A 12,411-nucleotide genomic window follows, 5' to 3' on the forward strand; every position below is an offset into this window, starting at 1 on the left:
AATCATGTAAAATCGCCTTGAGTATTTAGGAACCTGGTTGAAGATACTCCTTTGGTAAAACACCGCTTCCTGCCATGTGAAGGAGTGCGTAACTGCCTGCTGTACATCCTCGTCGACAGGAAATGTCGACCAATCAATGCCTTTTTTAAGGGACCGAAGGCGTGACAATCGCATGAGGAGAAATCAGGACTATAGGTCGGGTGCTCGCGTGTCTCGCGCTTGAGTAGGTGTAACTCCTGTGTTACAAGATTTGCGATACGGGGACGTGTGTTGTCATGAGGCAGCAGCACTTCTTGTCGTGCACCTTCCCACAAAGGTGGTTATCGACAGACATGCTGCCCCCTACACATTATTCATAGTACGATTGATGTCTACCAGTCTTTATCCTTCGGTAACCGTGAACAGAGTAACAGCACTTTGGTCCTGATTGGAGGGTCGCCATAGTTAATGTTTGTGCATTTACCGTATGCGCTTCGGAAAGACATGAACGCCAAACTAATCTCTTGCCTGCATGTCGATGCTTATATATCAACATCGGAATCGCGCTACATTGCACATACGATGCTGCAGTGCCTTCAAACGGAAATCATTTGATCACCCCTTATACAAACCTTTGCTTCGATTCTGTAAATACACTAAAGATACATCAACATTAATATATTAGTATAAATTCCTTCAGTTTGAACGCGAAAGAACTTGCATTAGGCTTCTTTCAAGATAGTTTTGCTACCTGTTCATTTAAAGTAATTAGTTTTGCCGTTACAGAGTTATAAACTTTCACAGAACTATGCATGCTTAGAAATTTTGTTGAAATTCAGTCGCAGTAAGTGTTTCTGTTAAAGGCTACACGTCTAATTTGCCTTCTTGTGTGCTATGAACTCGCTGAAATGTGGTTCAGACTTCATGTGTGTTCAAAAAATGGTTCAAATGGCTCTGAGCACTATGGGACTTAACTTCTGAGGTCATCAGTCCCCTAGAACTTAGAACTACTTAAACCCAACTAACCTAAGGACATCACACACTTCCATGACTGAGGCAGGATTCGAACATGCGATCGTAGAGGTCGCGCGGTTCCAGACTCTAGCACCTAGAATTCATGTGTGTAATTCATAGTTTATCAGAATGGAATTTTCACTCTGCAGCGGAGTGTGCGGTGATATGAAACTTCCTGGCAGATTAAAACTGTGTGCCGGACCGAGATTCGAACTCGGGACCTTTGCCTTTCGCGTTTAAGTTCTCTACTATCTGAGCTACCCAAACGCAACTCACGACCCGTCCTTACACCTCCAATTCAGCCAGTACCTCCTAACTTCACAGAAACTCTCCTACAGGCCTTGCAGAGCTAGCACTCCCTCAGGTCTACTGAACTTTCTAAAAAAAATTAGATTACGAGTGGTCAGTTTCCAGCAGTTGGATAGTTTTTAAGCACAATATGAGTAAACATTTACGTAAATATACACATATTTAGTGCCACAGAAGATTTTTAAACGCTTGTCTGAAATTCTTAAATTTCAGGCCAGCGTTTACAAATATGCATTGAGACTGTGTATGTATGTAAATATGTCCACTCATACTGTACTTAAAAACTATGTAACCACAGCTGGAAACAGACTGCTAGTAACCAAAATTCACAAAAATTTGTAAACCTGTATGGTATGAAAAGTAGAAATTGACCGTAAATAATTAAAAGTGTGAAGTCATCCACATGAGTACTTTAAGGGATTCCCTAAATTTCGGTTACACGATAAATGATACCAATCTAAAGCCTGTAAGCTCAACTAAATACTTAGAGATTACAATTAAGAATAATTTTCATTGGAACGATCACATAGATAATGTTGTGAAAGGAGCAAATTGAAGACTGTGGTTTACTGGCAGAACACTTAGAAGATGTAACAAATGCACTAAAGAGAAAGCTTACACTACGCTTGTCCGCCCTCTTCTGCAGTACTGTTGTGGGGTGTGGGATCCGCATCAGGTAGGACTAACGGAGGACATCGAGAAAATTCAAAGAAGAACAGCTCGCTTTATATCATCTTGAAACAGGGGAGATAATGCCACGAATAAAATACGCGAACTGGGGTGACAATCATTAAAACAAAGACGTTTTTCGTTGCGGCTGGATCTTATCATGAACTTTCAGTCACCAACTTTCTCCTCAGAGGGAGAAAATATTTCGTTGACGCCCATCTACTTAGGGGGAAGGTATCACAAAAAAACACGTGAAATGAGAGCTCGCACGGAAAGATTGACGTGTTCTTTTTTCCCGCACACTATTGGAGGCTGGAACAGTAGAAAAAAGAGATTGAAAGTCATTCGATGAACCCTCCCTCAGGCACTTAATTGTGAATTGGAGAGTAATCATGTAGGAGTAGATGCTCACGAATTGGTCAAGCATCTGAAGACGAGCCGCCGTGGTTCGAAATGTATCATATGTTGAAATATAAGTCACGATTTGTAACTGATGGTAGTTCGTTTTCTTTTTTACGAAAGTAGCACCGTCAAGGCAACAACGCAGGCAGCAATTGACAGATTTAAGTAAAGGAAGCTTCCTTAGCGCCAAATACGCGATGTAATGCTAATCCTTGGTCAGTTGATCAAAACTGGTAGTCATTGAAGAAATACATGTCACAGTTGGGGTTCCTTAAGTAGACTGAGGCTGTACAGCACTGTATACAGGAAGTATTTTAGAGGTGTTACGCAACACGGAAAGGTTTACTGTTGAAATTCCGAATGAGTACGTCCTAAGGCAGTCTGCTATCATATTATCCCTCTCCCACCCCCACCCCCACCCCCCAATTATGTATCACGAATTAATCAAGACGAGAAAATCAGAGAAATTTGCGTTCGTATGGGGGTTTATCGGCAGTTGTTCTTTCCATGCACCGTTGTTGAATGGTGCAGGAAAGCGGGCAAGTGGAACTGATACCAAAAACATTCTGCTCCACGCACGATAATGTGCTTGGGGGAATATAGGTGTGGACGTGGAGTTACATGCATCGGCAAAGAACTCTCTTTCACGTTTGGTCATACGGCGTACGCGTCGGCGTGGCAGCCTCGGACTCACCTGCTCGTGCTTCCGGACAAGCAGCGCGATGCCAGCGGACGAGACTGCGACTGTGCCGCTGCCACGGTCTCTGGGGTGGGCAGAGCGCCGCCACAGACGCCAGCGCGCCATGCGGCCGCAGCCCGCACCACGCCGCCATCCGCCATCCGTCGCCGTGGAAACGGCTCGCCCCGGCCGTGCACCACATTTCGCGTTTGGTAGACGGCATCCCTAAGCAGCGGGAGCGGCGCCACGCCTCGTTCAATTAACGTGTGAGCCGGCTCATTTAAGCGACCGTACCTCAGGATTCTTTTTCGCTTCTGGATACCGTAAGCACCTGATATATGCACCGGGTTACTGCTCGTCATTAGGAGGCAGAAGCGACGTAAGTTGATTAAGATTTTCATAACGCAAGCCAGAATCACTACGAGCGGCAGCTGCTTAGACTACAGAAATGGAAACGAACTACTGTTAAAACTCTTTCGAGGATGTGAACAAAATTTCTCGGTTTAATGAATAGCTTTGTACGGTATCCTGTTACGAAGTACCTTTTCGTTAGTGTCTCTTACGTCACTTGAGCCGTAGCTTGTGAAGTTAAACAGAATGCAAAGAAGTCAAATACTATCTCCCTCAGTACATACTGAGATACTAGTATAGTCTATAATAAAACAGTAGTCTGAAGCTGGTGCGAAATATTATTTACTACAATTTCTCATAGAAAAACATTATGAGTCTGCAGCCTATGTTGGTATAGTGTGTTTCAAAAATAATATACGTATATCAAACGCACGTATTTATTATACCGTAAAACATACAACTTTGAAAGTTGGAACACATACACTACTGGCCATTACAATTGCTACACCACGAAGATGACGTACTACAGAGCCGAAATTTAACCGACAGGATGAAGATGCTGCGATATGCAAATGATTAGCTTTTCAGAGCATTCACACAAGGTTGGCGCAGGTGGCGACACCTACAACGTGCTGACATGAGGAAAGTTTCCAACCGATTTCGCATACACAAACAGCAGTTGACCGGCGTTGCCTGGTGAAACAGCCGGCCGGAGTGGCCGAGAGGTTCAGGCGCTACAGTCTGGAACCACGCGACCGCTACGGTCGCAGGTTCGAATCCTGCCTCGGGCATGGGTGTGTGTGATGTCCTTAGGTTAGTTAGGTTTAAGTAGTTCTAAGTTCTAGGGGACTGATGACCTCAGAAGTTAAGTCCCATAGTGCTCAGAGCCATATGAACCATTTCAGCCTGGTGAAACGTTGTTTTGATGCCTCGTGTAAGGAGGTGAAATGCGTACCATCACGTTACCAACTTTGATAACGGTCGGATTGTAGCCTATCGCTATTGCGGTTTATGGTATCGCGACATTGCTGCTCGCGTTGGTCGAGCCCCAATGACTGTTAGCAGAATATGGAATCGGTGGGTTCATGATGGTAATACGGAACGCCGTTCAGGATCCCAACGGCCTCGTACCACTAGCAGTCGAGATGACAGGCATCTTATCCGCATCGCTGTAACGGATTGTGCAGCCACGTCTCGATCCCTGAGTCAACAAATGGACGACGTTTGCAGCAGCATGGACTATCAGCTCGGAGACCATGGCTGCGGTTACCCTTGACGCTGCATCACAGACAAGAGCGCCTGCGACGGACCTGGGTGCACGAAAGCAAAACTTCATTTTTTCGGATGAATCCAGTTTCTGTTTACAGCGTCATGACGGTCGCATCCGTGTTTGTCGACATCGCGGTGAACGCACATTGGAAGCGTGTATTCGTCATCGCCATACTGGCGTATCACCCGGCGTGATGTATGGGGTGCCATTGGTTACACGCCTCGGTCACCTCTTGTTCGCATTGACTGTACTTTGAACAGTGGACGTTACATTTCAGGTGTGTTATGACCCGTGGCACTACCCTTCATTCGATTCCTGCGAAACCCTACATTTCAGCAGGATAATGCACGACCTCGTGTTGCAGGTTCTGTGCGGGCATTTCTGGATACAGAAAATGTTCTACTGCTACCCTGGCCAGCACATTCTCCAGATCTCTCGCCAATTGAAAACGTCTGGTCAATGGTGGCCGAGCAACTGGTTCGTCACAATAGGCCGGTCACTACTCTTGATAAACTTACGGATCGTGATGAAGCTGCATGGGCAGCTGTACCTGTACATGCCATCCAAGCTCTGCTTGACTCAATGCCAAGGCGTATTAAGGCCGTTATTACGGCCAGAGGTTGTTGTTCTGGGTACTGATTTCTCAGGATATATGCACCCGTGAAAATGTAATCACATGTCAGTTCTAGTATAATATACACTCCTGGAAATTGAAATAAGAACACCGTGAATTCATTGTCCCAGGAAGGGGAAACTTTATTGACACATTCCTGGGGTCAGATACATCACATGATCACACTGACAGAACCACAGGCACATAGACACAGGCAACAGAGCATGCACAATGTCGGCACTAGTACAGTGTATATCCACCTTTCGCTGCAATGCAGGCTGCTATTCTCCCATGGAGACGATCGTAGAGATGCTGGATGTAGTCCTGTGGAACGGCTTGCCATGCCATTTCCACCTGGCGCCTCAGTTGGACCAACGTTCGTGCTGGACGTGCAGACCGCGTGAGACGACGCTTCATCCAGTCCCAAACATGCTCAATGGGGGACAGATCCGGAGATCTTGCTGGCCAGGGTAGTTGACTTACACTTTCTAGAGCACGTTGGGTGGCACGGGATACATGCGGACGTGCATTGTCCTGTTGGAACAGCAAGTTCCCTTGCCGGTCTAGGAATGGTAGAACGATGGGTTCGATGACGGTTTGGATGTACCGTGCACTATTCAGTGTCCCCTCGACGATCACCAGTGGTGTACGGCCAGTGTAGGAGATCGCTCCCCACACCATGATGCCGGGTGTTGGCCCTGTGTGCCTCGGTCGTATGCAGTCCTGATTGTGGCGCTCACCTGCACGGCGCCAAACACGCATACGACCATCATTGGCACCAAGGCAGAAGCGACTCTCATCGCTGAAGACGACACGTCTCCATTCGTCCCTCCATTCACGCCTGTCGCGACACCACTGGAGGCGGGCTGCACGATGTTGGGGCGTGAGCGGAAGACGGCCTAACGGTGTGCGGGACCGTAGCCCAGCTTCATGGAGACGGTTGCGAATGGTCCTCGCCGATACCCCAGGAGCAACAGTGTCCCTAATTTGCTGGGAAGTGGCGGTGCAGTCCCCTACGGCACTGCGTAGGATCCTACGGTCTTGGCGTGCATCCGTGCGTCGCTGCGGTCCGGTCCCAGGTCGACGGGCACGTGCACCTTCCGCCGACCACTGGCGACAACATCGATGTACTGTGGAGACCTCACGCCCCACGTGTTGAGCAATTCGGCGGTACGTCCACCCGGCCTCCCGCATGCCCACTATACGCCCTCGCTCAAAGTCCGTCAACTGCACATACGGTTCACGTCCACGCTGTCGCGGCATGCTACCAGTGTTAAAGACTGCGATGGAGCTCCGTATGCCACGGCAAACTGGCTGACACTGACGGCGGCGGTGCACAAATGCTGCGCAGCTAGCGCCATTCGACGGCCAACACCGCGGGTCCTGGTGTGTCCGCTGTGCCGTGCGTGTGATCATTGCCCTCTCGCAGTGTCCGGAGCAAGTATGGTGGGTCTGACACACCGGTGTCAATGTGTTCTTTTTTCCATTTCCAGGAGTGTATTTGTCCAATGAATACCCGTTTATCATTGCATTCTTCTTGGTGTAGCAATTTTAATGGCCAGTAGTGTTTTATGAATGTCAAGTTTAGATTACAGATGTTCAATATGTCTTCCACCAGCGACACGAACAATAGCACATCGATATTCAAGTTTCTGTCATACTCGAGTAAGCATGTCCTTCGTCACTGATGTTCCACTACGAACCTGTTCTTGGCTCAAATGGCTCTGAGCACTATGCGACTTAACTTCTGAGGCCATCAGTCGCCTAGGACTTAGAACTAATTAAACCTAACCAACCTAAGGACATCACCATGCCCGAGGCAGGATTCGAACCTACGACCGTAGCGGTCGCTCGGCTCCAGACTGTAGCGCCTAGAACCGCACGGCCACTCCGGCCGGCTGAACCTGTTCTTCAAGTCTTGTAGGTTCTGTGATAGTGTTGGTGCATAAGATCCTATAGGAAAATGTTTCAAGGCGTCAAATCCAGTGATCGTACTGGACAGTTGAGAAGTGTTAATTAGCCGGCTGTTTGACGATGAGGCCAACGACTCGGTAGAGTTTCAAAAATTTGTTCAAATGGCTCTGAGCACTAAGGGACTTAACATCTATGGTCATCAGTCCCCTAGAACTTAGAACTACATAAACCTAACTAACCTAAGGACATCACACACATCCATGCCCGAGGCAGGATTCGAACCTGCGACCGTAGCAGTCGCGCGGTTCCGGACTGAGCGCCTTAACCGCGAGACCACCGCGGCCGGCTCGGTAGAGTTTCATTCAGATATTCACGCACTTGGAGACTCCAGCGAGGGCGTGCCTCGTCTTGTTGAAAAATGAAGAAGTGCTCATACAGTATCGGAAGCAACCAGTTTTGTAACATAACAAGATGCTGCTGCACCGTTAACCGTGTTTCTGTCAAAGAAGAATGGGCCGTAAACAGATGAGTGGGATATCGTACGTAACACATTGACTTCAGGTGAATCTCGTACATATTCAGTGTGTGCATGTGGGTTCTGTGGGTCCCAGATTCAAACATTGTGTTTGTTTGCTTTCCCCCTAAGGTGCAAAATCGCTCCATAAGTGAAAATGATGCGTTGTTTAAAAGTATTATCATTATCAGCAGCATACTGAAGTTCGTCAGAAAATGCCTCACATTTAAGTCTGTCGGTGTGATGTAGAGCCAGTAACAGGTGTAACTTGTAGAACGTCATAGCCAACCGGCGTCTCAAAATATACCAAATTGCTGTTTCTGACAATTGCAAAGTCCGGCTGCCACGACGAGTTGATTGTGTAGGACTATGACGGAAAGCGGGTTCATTTCGTGCTACATTTTCATCGGAAACACAAGGGCGGCCAGGACTCTTTCCTTTACGTGTACATTTTATGTCTATGAACTGTAGATACCATCTTTGAATATTTCATCCATTTGAAGGATCAATTTGGTTCCTCAACTTGAAACGTGTTTGCACTGTAATCGCGAAATTACACATTGCGAGCTCAACAACACAAAATGATTACTGCTACAGCGTAGACATTCTACAACATGTGACAGTAACCAAGCAAGCTACCGACATCTAGTAGCAATAAATATTAACTAGACAATGTATTCGTTGCTCCAATAACAGAGCCGTGGCACAGGGATCTATATTTTAGACAAGATAATACTTTGTAATGCGTACAGACTTTTGAAACACCCTGTCGTCCAAAGAATAAATATTTTGCAGTTACATCTGAACACTCTACTTGCATATTCAGTTGTAGCCGAAGCCTCATTATCAAATACTCCTCACCGTACAACCATAGGAATTGTCAAGAAGCCGCAAAATGTAATGAAGAAGGACGGAAGATTGTCCGCCTCGGCAGCTGTTCTGTCAGGGAGGCGGATTGTTAATCAAAGGGGGCCGGGTTCGATTCAGGACCGGATTCAAGATTTTCTCCTCTCGGGGACTGGGTGTTGCGTTGTCCTCACATCCGTATTGACATGACACGACTTAGATGGTATGGACAAGTCTCGAAAGCCAGTAAAAAAAGTAAAGAAGAGTGGAGTTTAACTTCCTCTAGATAGCTATACCATAGGGACGAACTATAATCTTGAAGAGGGAAATAAAGGGGAAGGAAAGTGGCACTGTCCTCTCAAAGGAACGATTTTGGCATTTGTCTCAAATGATTTAGGGAAAATATGGAAAACTTAATTTTGAATAACCGGATGAGAATTTTAACAGGTGTCCTAGTGAATATCAGACCAGTGTCTTACCATTCTTCTTATAATGGAAATGAAGGCCAAAATCGCATATGCTCTTAGAACCCAGGCCTCACTTCGTTGTTGTGTTAATCTACATACGCGGACGTCAGATTACAAATAAAATACATCAAGTGGTTAATATATACACTAATGACTCTAAAAAGTATGACCATTGCCCATCCCGAGATTGGAAGCAGGCTGGTGACCCCGCGGATACGAGACTCGGCAAGGAAAGCATATTAGCAGAGCAGAGACGAGACGAGAGGATCGCGATTCTGGCTACAAACGGGGGAATCCACTGGAATAAGCGACTCTGACAAATGGAAAGTAGTAAGTGACATATTATTTCATTTATTATCAGATTAGCGTGCTTTTGTAAACGTTCGCGTCGGTATACGGCGTCAACCAGTCGAACAAGTGCTCGAAACAAGCACTGCCCCATGTACGCAGGGTCGTTACGGTATTATGCTGTACGGAACATTCACCTGGCTTTCCATGGCACCTGTGGTAGTAATCGAAGGCACAATGACACCTGTGGGCTACAAACACATCGTTGCAGACCCCTTCATGCATTATGGTTCAAATGGCTCTGAGCACTATGGGACTTAACATCTGAGGTCATCAGTCCCCTAGAACTTAGAACTACTTAAACCTAACTAACCTAAGGACATCACACAAATCCATGCCCGAGGCAGGAATCGAACATGCGACCGTAGCGGTCGCGCGGCTCCAGACTGTAGTGCCTAGAACCGCTCGGCCACCAAGCATTAGGTCTTCTCCGATGACAATGGCATCTTACAGCAGGATAACACTCCGTGTTCAAGGCCAGTAGTTTTAGGATCATTTTAGTGCAGTCATTTTGATTTCTACGCCATCAAATTTGCCTAATATGAACACGTTGGAATACATCTGGAGCATCCGTTCCACCCCCACGGACCGCCGGCCTGTGATTTGTGGGAGCTGCCACACACTTCCGGAAACTTATTAAGGACTTGTCGTATCCATTCCATGTAGGATCCCTGCCGCATCGCGTTCCAAAACTGGACTAACACTGTATGAAACAGTTTGTCTTAACGGTTCATCTGTGGTGTGTGTGTGTGTGTGTGTGTGTGTGTGTGTGTGTGTGTGTGTGTGGTGTGTGTGTGTGGGTGTGTGTGTGTGTGTGTGTGTGTGTATGTGTGTGTGTGTGTGTGTGTGTGTGTGTGGTGTGAATCATCTGATAATTACCCTAACAGCTTAAATCAAATCATAGTGCTAGACGTGTAAACGTTTCTCTGACAAAAAGTCTAAAAAAAGGAAAAATTACGTCACTTGACAATTTTATACAGGCTGTGGATCTCAGTTCATAGAAATTACTAACGTTATGCATTAGATATAATGGTTAAATAGTCTTAATACAAAATTCGAAATTACTTTTGCTCTACGGTTCAAATGATAGACCTTTTTGAAAAATTGTTATTGAGTGGGGTGGCACAGTCGCTTTTTTTTTACGTATTAGTTTAGCATTAGACACCAAGTTCAGAAAGCAACTCAGATTGTTTATACTTTTCACAATTATTACTTCTTAAAACTTCTCGCACTCTTTCTGATGTTCTGATGTTCATTTGTACCTTAAATTCCACTACATATTATTTTGTTGTGGGTTTTCTGCCACGTTACGAAGTTTCTTTCGTCCGTATAACACGTAGCACAGAATGTTCTGCAACATACGTCAATTTCAATTCTACTTATTGCTCTGTAAAATTTTTGCAAATGAATATTGTCCTCAGGCAAGTTTTTGTTTCATAATTAGAGCTAACGAGCGTACTTATGATCATTTGACAATTTTTATACCGAGAACGAAAGTGATTTACAGTTTCTTCTTCACAGCAGGAGCGAGTTACTGGGTCCACTACGCCTATTCGGAACAAATGTTTCTTACAGCATCCATGATTGAAATACAGTCTCAAAATAGTAGTGGAAAACTTCCCGCAACATTTAGATGTCGAATACTACTGATGTTGCTGAATGTCTGATTGTATGTATATAGCGTGCTCTTGGTGACCACTTTTCTGTGAGTTAAGTCTGACAACGTTTAGTGTCGCGATTTTATCATCATGTATCAGTTCTTATAAGTTTTTCCTTTTCTTTTTTTTCTTTTCTCCTTTTTTTTAGTTGCTCTGCCTTCTTGTTACCGTGAATTTTTCTGTGTTCCCTCGCATAAAAGTCACACTTCCTTCACAATAGCTTTTAGATTCCTTGAAACTCTCAGAACGATCCACACAACCACATTTAGGATTTCTGTAGTTTCCCTGAGTCACTTGAAACGAATATCTTGGCAGTTTGTTTTTTGAAAACGTTCGTGTCGATTGCGTTCCCCATCCTCTTTGAACCGAATTAAGAATCCATCTTTTACGATAACGCCATCTAATCCACTACAATTTTACTCTAAAAATCTATCCAAATATCCGATTCAACGAGACAGTAAACTGTGTATCAACATGCCATAGACTACCACATCAGGTTTTGGAGTTTTCAGGGTGTTACACTTCTCAGCATTGCTATTCACGTCAGCCAGTTAAATATGTTGATAATAAGTTAATAGGCTCTGTACTATTTCTGTGAGTATGCTGTATTCCCGACTTCACTACGTTTAGAGCGTCAAGGCGAAGGTTGTAGAATATGATGTAAATAATGGCTATATTTTACAATGGAAGTAAGTGCGGTGGGTAAAAATTGTAGAAGGGAGCCAAGGGTTGGTACAGTAAGACGGTTCTAATTGGCGTTTCGGTAGTTATTCAGAGATGAATAGACTGGCACACCACACACTATACACCTTTTGGGACTGAAGATAACGACATCAACGCCTTTGACGAAACTATCTGATCGAAAGTATCCCGGCACTGATTGGTGAACATTAATATGTGGTATTTCCATATTTTGCCTTTATAAAGGCTTGAACTCCGCTGGGGACACTTTAAATGAGGTGTGTGAATGCCTGTGGAGGAATTGCAGTCCATTATTCCTCCGGCGCCGTAACCAGATCACATAGCGACGTTGGACATTAGAATCTGGAGGGAAGTCGACGTTGTGACTCATTCCAAACGTGTTCCATTCCGTTCTGGTCGAGACTCTGGGCAGACGATACATTTCAGGAATAATGTTGTCAACAAAGCATCGCTTCACAGACGTGCTTTATGGTAGTGTCTATTATTGTCTTGCTTATACAGTTATCGTCTCTGGTCTGTTACTCTGCTGTACGCAGTACACAGTGCTGTAAAATTTGTTCATAACCACCTTTTAGCTGTTCTTAATTTCAGTAAGATGACTACACCCTAACTACGAGAAACACCAACTACGAGAAATACCATCTCGTGCGTACTTCACTGTCGGTACTACACATAA

At 45.3% G+C, this 12,411-nt stretch overlaps 1 protein-coding gene across 1 annotated transcript in view; it reads right to left on the reverse strand.

Moving 5' to 3' along the window:
- The window catches only part of LOC126197869 (ras-related protein Rab-37-like), a 359,311-nt gene extending 356,190 nt beyond the window's left edge, over nt 1-3,121 (reverse strand). The window contains exon 1 of the mRNA XM_049934672.1: nt 3,068-3,121. The gene's annotated coding sequence lies outside the window, so the exon portion shown is untranslated. The remainder of the gene's footprint in view (nt 1-3,067) is intronic.
- Between the last annotated feature and the right edge of the window lie 9,290 nt (nt 3,122-12,411).

Source organism: Schistocerca nitens, chromosome 1 (genome assembly GCF_023898315.1).
Source record: "Schistocerca nitens isolate TAMUIC-IGC-003100 chromosome 1, iqSchNite1.1, whole genome shotgun sequence".
Lineage (NCBI taxonomy): Eukaryota > Metazoa > Arthropoda > Insecta > Orthoptera > Acrididae > Schistocerca > Schistocerca nitens.